Below are 7,223 nucleotides of genomic sequence, written 5' to 3'. Positions count from 1 at the left end.
TCCACTCCTGGATGGCCCTCTGCTAACAGAGAAGGCCATCCCTTTCATCAATGTCTGGCATGGCGTGTGTCCCCATCACTCAACGCCTACTGGGTTGTGGCCAACAATGGAGCCAAATGATCTTCTTGGTGGCAAACACAGAGGCTAACCCAGTCTTGCCCCAAATTATTTCATGAGGGTCTTGGCCAGCTCCGCTCCTTTCACTAGTTGTCAAAGCAGAGTTTCACCTGGCCTCATCCAGACTACCAAAGCACACACAGTTTTGCATTAACAGTGTAACTACAACAGGGCACAGCAGCACGTTGAAAATGCTGTGGGGAACCAGCCAAAAGGAACTTCCCACCAGTGGTGTTCTCCTGCCCTCTTAATTTGTTCCATTCCCTGTTTTATAACTTTACCATAGTGGTGAACTGTTATTAGGATCTTTTTAGCTTTGACCTTGGCATTTTCTGGCAGCTGCTGCAGATTTGCATGCTCTAACATTTCTTTTACAAGTGTGTGTATTTATACATAAAACCACAGTCTCCAAATGTAGCTACATTACAAACAGATATTTGAGTTGCTAAACACAGTCTGGTAGTAAGCTTCCAATTTTTCTAGCAAGGACCTCCCCAGCAATGGTTTTAGGGAGTTAGGCATGTAAAGGAATTGATGCTTCCCCAATTTGAAATCCAAAGGCTGGAAGAAAGGCTGTGCTTCACTTACCCCAGTCGCCCCAACAACATGTACAGTGTCGTGACTCAGTTTCCCTTCTAATGTATTTAACATAGAATATGCTGCTCCAGTATCTAGAAAAATTACTTGATGTCAACTTTCCCCAGCTTAGTTATAACCAAGGGCTCTTCTGGAGGAACAGCCCTTGGTTGCCATCACTCAGAGCCTGAGCCACTTGAGGTTTGTACTACTGGGAGTTGGGGAAGGGAGGATTTTCCTTTTAACACTGGACAGTCCTTTTTCCAATGATCCCACTTTCTATAGTATGCACACTGGTCCTTCTCTGTAGGGGCAGCTTTGTTGGGTGACTTTTCCTGAGTTGGGATTTAACGCTTTCATTTGGACTCCTATCTTGAAACACCTTCCAGGCATCCTCTAGCACCCTCTCCATATCTAGGACCCCCTCTATCTTTTGCAGCTTTCTTCTTATATCATTTGATGCCTGACCCATAAACAACAAAACCAAATGTGCTTTACCATCAGCGGATTCAGGGTCTAGATCAGTATATTTGATAGCGGTTTCTCTTAACCTGTTTAAAAAATCAGAGGGTGATTCATCATAATCTTGTCTTACTTCATAAAGCTTGGACCAATTTATAGCTTTAGGTACTCCATGTTTTAACCCATCTACCACAAGACTTTGATATCATTTTAGCCTCTCCATATGTTCTGGTATATTTGGATCCTACCCAAAATTCTCAAGGGGAAATATCTGAGTGACAGTGCCTTGAAGCAATCCACTGGCTATGCTCCCCTCCACTGAGGTTGTGATGGCTTTATTGACCATTTGTCTCTCAGTGGGATCGAGTAATGTATCTAACAGTGGAATTCAAATCTGCCCAGTCAGAGTTAATAGCCTGTTCCACCAATTTTGCCACTTTATTTGGGTTCTCTTTATATTTCCCCACAGTAGTTTTCCACTCTAACTCTATAAGGGAGTATGGAACTTTCACATATACTAGTCCCTGATTACCGACTGCCTGTTGTAAGGGGGCTTGCAAAATTGGTTCTCTTTCTCTCTCCCCTTTTGATCTAGTACGGTGGGCAATTGGGCTACGTTCTCTGAGGGCTTCTCTTGCTATCCTTCCCCTCCTCCGCCTGTTTAAGGCAGCAATAATCTTGTCCATTTCCTCATCCTCTTCCTCCTCAGAACCATTTGAGTAAGAGCTGTCTGACTGTTGTAGCAAGGAGTCTGCCTCGGCTAGTCCCAATCCTAGAAAGCATCATACAAGACCTGTTGAGACTCCGGTGTCGGGCTGTATGTCTGCGATCTTTGATGATGTCACCTTCCAAGGCAGCTCCCTGGCCTTCAGGATTGCCATGGCATCTCACAGACCTTAGAATGGAGGAGGCGCCACTCCCCCCATGGGAGGTTCCCTCTCCTCCTTCCCTGTAAAAGGCCCTGCCCCCTGGCCTCTCCTCTCGGGGCCGTGCCGAGGGCTGCACACACTGGCTATCCCCTCGCCCCTTTCCCACCCCTCGGGCTTCTGCCGGAGGTGGCGGCGGGGGCAGTGTCCATTGCTGCCCCGGCCCGCCTTCCTCCTCCTTCACTGACCGGGGCCCCGCCTGAGCTGTGGCTCCCCTTGCCCGCCTTTGCGGCAGTGCCGGAGGAGGGGCTGCACCCTGACCTAAACCTGCAGCTCGGCTTGAGCCTGCTCCCTGGCCTGAACCTCTGCCTAGCATGGCCGGGACCGATCTTGTTCTCATGGCAGGAGCAACCAGGTCCATCTCTGCCTCCTCTGGATTTTTTTATGTGCTTCTAAAAGCTGGCCCTTTCTTTTTACCTTTTAAGACTAATATATGTTCTTTCTTCTTAACTAGGTCCTGCTCACATGCTAATACCCTAAAAAGCCGGGCGTACTCTAACTCTTAAAAAAATCTATCTCTGCGTATTCGGGATATTAAACTTGATATTAATTTTCAATCTAAACTCCCAACTTTAGGCCACGTTTCTCCATTATCTAGTTCATATGTTGGCCACATTTTCTCTGAGAGTCTAGTAAGTTTAGGTTTTAAAAGGATAGAATCTTCCCCGATTAAATTCACTCAATTTTTCAATATTAACCTCAATGGCTATCTCTTGGAATACTACCATTATCATGTTCACCAGAAAATACACAACCCATTCTGATGCCCAAAAATAAAGAGCAAAAGACACAAACAAAGACTCAGGATTAGAACTCACAACCCTCAGAGCCACAGCACAAGAACTAATGAGCTGCACCACCTTTTTGGCTTTAGGCCAATGGTGCTACAATTTAAACCTGCTCTTTAAGAAGGCGCTCCTTCTTACACACAGATAAAGAGCAAAACAATTCTACTGAGCACCCTAAGGTTCCCCCCAAAAAATTTACAATTTACAAAATTATAATCCACAAACTCTCCTAGCACCTAACCCAGATGCTAAACAGAATACCCTTTTCTTCGGTCACTCACGTGCCTCTGTCCCCAGAGTTCTTGGCCTCTTGACCTCTGGACCTCTGCTGGGCCTTTTTGGGGCTGCTGGCAGAACTTCAGTCCAGGGGTTTTCCAGATGCCTCCCCTGTCCTGACGGAGTCAGCAGCTCTGATGCCTTGGGGAGCTGGAACAGAGGCTACACACAGAGTTAAGAGGAATAAAATGGGTATTTATTGAGAGGCCTACAAAAGGCCACATCCTAGCAGCTTCAGTGCCACAGTTGTGGCCTCTGCCTGGATGGCTCCAAGATGGAAGCAAAGGAGGGCTTGGTCACAAAATCTCCATCTTTATAGGTTAATTTGCATGGACACGCCCTGCTCTTTCCATATTGTTTATGCTTAGGGCCTGAGGTCTGAAGAAATTGTCCTTGAGTTCTCAACTGGAATAGGATTATTTTGTCTTCATCACCCTAGCACATCAGAAAAGCACATCCAAGCAGAATAGAAAAACTTAAAACTTAAGGCATCACAACAAGAGAAAGTATTGCACCCAGAGGAGGTTTAGATCAGGTGTTAGGAAATTTCTTCACAAAAATGTTGTTCAGCATTAGAATGGCTGTCCTGGGAAGTGGTTGAGCACCATCCCAGAGGTATTTAAAAGACTAGTAGATGTGCCACTTGGAGACATGCTTTAGTGGTAGACTTGGGAATTCTGGTTTAATGGTTGGACCTGATGATTTTAAAGGTTTCTTTAATCTAAATAGTCCTATGATACTATAACAACACAAAATCTCTTTTGGATTTGAATGCAAAATCCCTCATCTATACTACCATCAAATGCTTAAGTGGTCTTTTTCACAGGTTCTGTAACTTCAGTAACAGTCCCTTTATAGATCTTCAACATCAACCAGCTTCCCACTGTTCTCTTAACCATTATCATCTTTCACTGGGTAAATTAATCTTACCATGTACATTATATGCTCCATTAATATTTTTTCCTCTTGAAAGGATATCAAGCCCCAATCAGGAAGCATTTCTCAAAGTTGTAGTCCAGCTAGCTTCCCAACATTGTGCATATAGTTCTTTTTTCATCCAATGTTTTATTTTTTAAAAGGATATCTCAGAAAGTATTTGTCAGCCTTATTACTTAAGCAAACCTTATGTGCCACTTCTTATCAAAGTTAAATGAGATCCTAATCTACAGAGATATCTTCATGAGCTTGGATTGTTATTTGTCTTTTATTAGTATTATTGGTTTGGCAGAAAGCTGTCTTTGAAGGAAGCTGAAACCCAAAATATACTGATATGTATGTGCTAGGACATTATTTGTTCTTTCATTTGGAATGCTATAATGCCTGAACCAAAATCTAGCCAAACACATATAATCATATTATGTCTTCCAGAATTGAGAATATGCTATGTGAAGTATGCTTCAGAAGTAAATGATAATAATTTTTTAGCTAATACAGATGTTTTTAAAAACTTGAGATTTTAAAATTATCCCAGTTTGCTGCTCCTTCAACGGAACTGAATGGAGGCATTTTAATTCTAATATGCATCACACATAGTAACTTTTTTTGCTATTTAAAGACGACTCAAGTCACCAAAACTATTGGTGGATAAACTTATTCTCTTGGTTGTCTTTTCTGAATGAAAGCAGGAAACTTACAGGAATTTTGTCTGTTGATTTGTCTAATTTACTCCTCAGACTAGTCTGAATCTAAATATATCTAGGTATTTTACACAAATTAGGCCAGTAATCCTCAGTCATTAGAGTCACTCAGAATTTCTTCACTTACATCAGAGGAACAGGGCTGGAATGACCATAGTATCCTGCGGGTAACCCACAAAAATGGGGATGGGGTTTCTTTCTCCCCTTTGCCTTCCTCTCTCACTTCATATACTGTACCTCCACTTGAGACTCTATCCTTTGCAAGCTAAATGAGCCAATTGATCGTTCTCTTCCCAAAATTGTGTGAATTTATATAAAGAACATGCAAATAACTAATTTAGAAAGCCCTGTCATAGCAAAAAAACCCTTAATACTTAGCTAATTCAGAGCCTGCTTTGATATTTGCTATTCTATAACTCACTAAAGCATGTCTGCCAAAGTCATGGCAACTTTAGCAGATTTTATCTGCCCTTTGCTGGATCTTTAAAACTTGATTAATATGCTCAGTAAGTGGAGCTTGTATTGTTTTTTAGAGTTATCCCAGATTATCTTTCCTTTTTTGTTATTGTTATTCTTTTATCAGGCATCCATTGCTATTCTAATTCATTTTTTTTCTGTAAACTCTGTTTTCAAGCAAAATGTTGTCTATGGTAAGAAATGCAGTTGGGAGAGACTGTATTATTTTCTCCTTAATGATCAATGAGCTTGAAGTTTGTTTGAGCAACACTTTGACTTAGCTGGGCTAAGCAGAAAATGGTATGAGTGTATTAAATAAATAAGAAGCTGTTCCTTAATTGTGTAGAGGAAACACCAGCTTTAATGACTTTAGAAAGAATTACTGTATTAATAAAAATTTTGCATCAGGAGATTACTTTTATGTATTACCTCATTATGGGTAAATTTATCACTTTCGGTGGGAGAGTTTGGTAGAAAATAGAGTAGAGTTACTTTAATAATAGAAATATTTCATATATAAGTATTTGTCTTTGGAATTATAATTCTTACTATTTTATTCTGCTTTTGCTGTTGGTTTGTCTTAGAGAATTGCTGCCCCTGACATAAATGTTCCCCACTTGTTGGAAGTGTGTGCAATGTTTTTCTCAATTAGGCTTACAATGAAGTTGTACAATGGTTGTTGCTAAAGTGTTTCTCAAAAGTGAATCATATAGAAACTAAAAATGGAAATTTTTACATAAGAGGTAATGAAGTGTGTTGGTAAAATAGACACAAAACAAGGAAATGTTAGTATATTTATTTTAGATTAAGGATTATACACTGTGTACAGGAGGTCATTTTTACCTTGCAAAAGGCAGGTTATTATTGTTTATTTTAATCATTACAGATAGAAAGTCACATTGCTAAAGCAGTTGTGAATTAAGAATATACCTCCGCTCCTATATTTACAGATTTTTATCAAAATTTTGAAGTCTATAGAAGTAACAGGGTAATTCTGGAACTGCAGTTTTGCTTTCTGAATAGAACATTCAATAATGAAAACAGACTGCTAAATTAGTTGATCTTCTGGCCGTATATATGGTGCTAATTTCTTTGCTATTGTTTGTTTATTTTCTCCCCTTACTCAAACCCCTGGGGTTTTTTTGCAGTTGGAGGTAACTGTTCAGCTATCCACTCCAAATGGTAAAAGAATGATTTCTCATCCCTTTATTATAGCAGACCTATAACAGACTTAGCATTTTCAATATCACAGTTGTCTTTTATAGACAGTAAAAGTAAAGCTGACCTTTTAATACTTTCCCATAGTTCAAGACCCTTGTAATTTGTTTGCTGGATTTTCTTCCCCTTTTAAGCACAGGGACAAAATCTTCATCCAGTGCTTTGACACTGATCTGTACGGCTGAATGGTTATCTCCCATGTGTTGTTGTTGGGATAGTTGTTGAGATGAAGCAGGTGAAGAAGCAGGAAGAGCCTTTGCAGGGGTTTTACAGAGATTTTTATTTCAGCCACACGTGTGCACAGTCCGGTGTGCAGAGGCAAAGGCATTGGTCTGACAGTTCTGGCTAAGTACATGGGAGTTTTGGGGCAGGGGAAGTAGCAGAGACCAATTACCAGAGGCCATGGGGATGTTACAAGGATGGGATTAGGGCATGGAGGCCAACAAGAAAACAGAGTGGGAATGACCGAAAGGCTGACGGACAGGGAGAGGGCACGGGTTTGACCTAAGGAGCAAGACAGGGTCTATTCTGACCTGCTAGAACAGGATTTTTTATCAAAATGAGAGACGTCTTGTTTCTTTCTAACTGAGTGTGCCTTTCAAGGTCTCCACATCCAAGCTTTCCAGAAAATACAGCTGACAGTAAGACTTTCTTGACTACGATTGTCTTGATTGAGATCTGGTTTTCCTGAAGCAGAATGACTAACTTAAAATCAGTTTGCTGGGTAGTATAAACTGGAACAGTTGCTTTCACAGTATTATTATTGC

The 7,223-nt window shown here is 41.0% G+C and overlaps 1 long non-coding RNA gene across 1 annotated transcript in view; it reads right to left on the bottom strand.

The window, feature by feature from the left end:
- Positions 1 to 2,379: 2,379 nt before the first annotated feature.
- The window catches only part of LOC148219777 (uncharacterized), a 147,845-nt gene continuing 143,001 nt past the window's right edge, over positions 2,380 to 7,223 (bottom strand). The window contains exon 3 of the long non-coding RNA XR_015799263.1: positions 2,380 to 3,307. This is a non-coding gene — a long non-coding RNA (uncharacterized LOC148219777). The remainder of the gene's footprint in view (positions 3,308 to 7,223) is intronic.

The sequence above is a fragment of the Sturnus vulgaris genome, chromosome Z, assembly GCF_052056855.1.
Source record: "Sturnus vulgaris isolate bStuVul1 chromosome Z, bStuVul1.hap1, whole genome shotgun sequence".
Classification (NCBI taxonomy): domain Eukaryota; kingdom Metazoa; phylum Chordata; class Aves; order Passeriformes; family Sturnidae; genus Sturnus; species Sturnus vulgaris.
The sequence above is the reverse complement of the archived record's forward strand: the minus strand, read 5'-3'. Positions and strand labels throughout refer to the sequence as shown.